The sequence below is a fragment of the Chamaea fasciata genome, unplaced genomic scaffold, assembly GCF_029207755.1.
Source record: "Chamaea fasciata isolate MVZ Bird 193981 ecotype frontalis unplaced genomic scaffold, bChaFas1.0.hap1 SCAF_3, whole genome shotgun sequence".
In the NCBI taxonomy this organism is placed as follows: domain Eukaryota; kingdom Metazoa; phylum Chordata; class Aves; order Passeriformes; family Sylviidae; genus Chamaea; species Chamaea fasciata.
This window is the reverse complement of record NW_027094088.1, coordinates 61,637,580-61,637,896: the sequence shown is the minus strand read 5'-3', so window position 1 is coordinate 61,637,896 and position 317 is coordinate 61,637,580.

The following is a 317-nucleotide window of genomic DNA, read 5'->3' as shown; positions in this document are numbered from 1 at the left end:
TTGTTGCATGCAATAATTGCCCATATGAATTCCACTCACTCTGGCTGAGGTCACAAGTGTTCAAAACAAACAACACATGCAAAGAAACAACTGGGCTCATGCACACCCCACAAAAAGAAAAGCCTCTGTGACCTGACAAACTCTGGAGAGCCTATTAAACTCTCTAAAGCCTGTCTACATCTGAAGCTCATCTGTACCTTGGATTTGCTTTTGCATTCCTAAACCTTGACTCTTGGTCAAGCCAACTGTCTGCAATTTTTGGTTCAGAAATCGATAGTTAAACCAGTAACAACAACAGCATAAAGTCAGTAATGGTT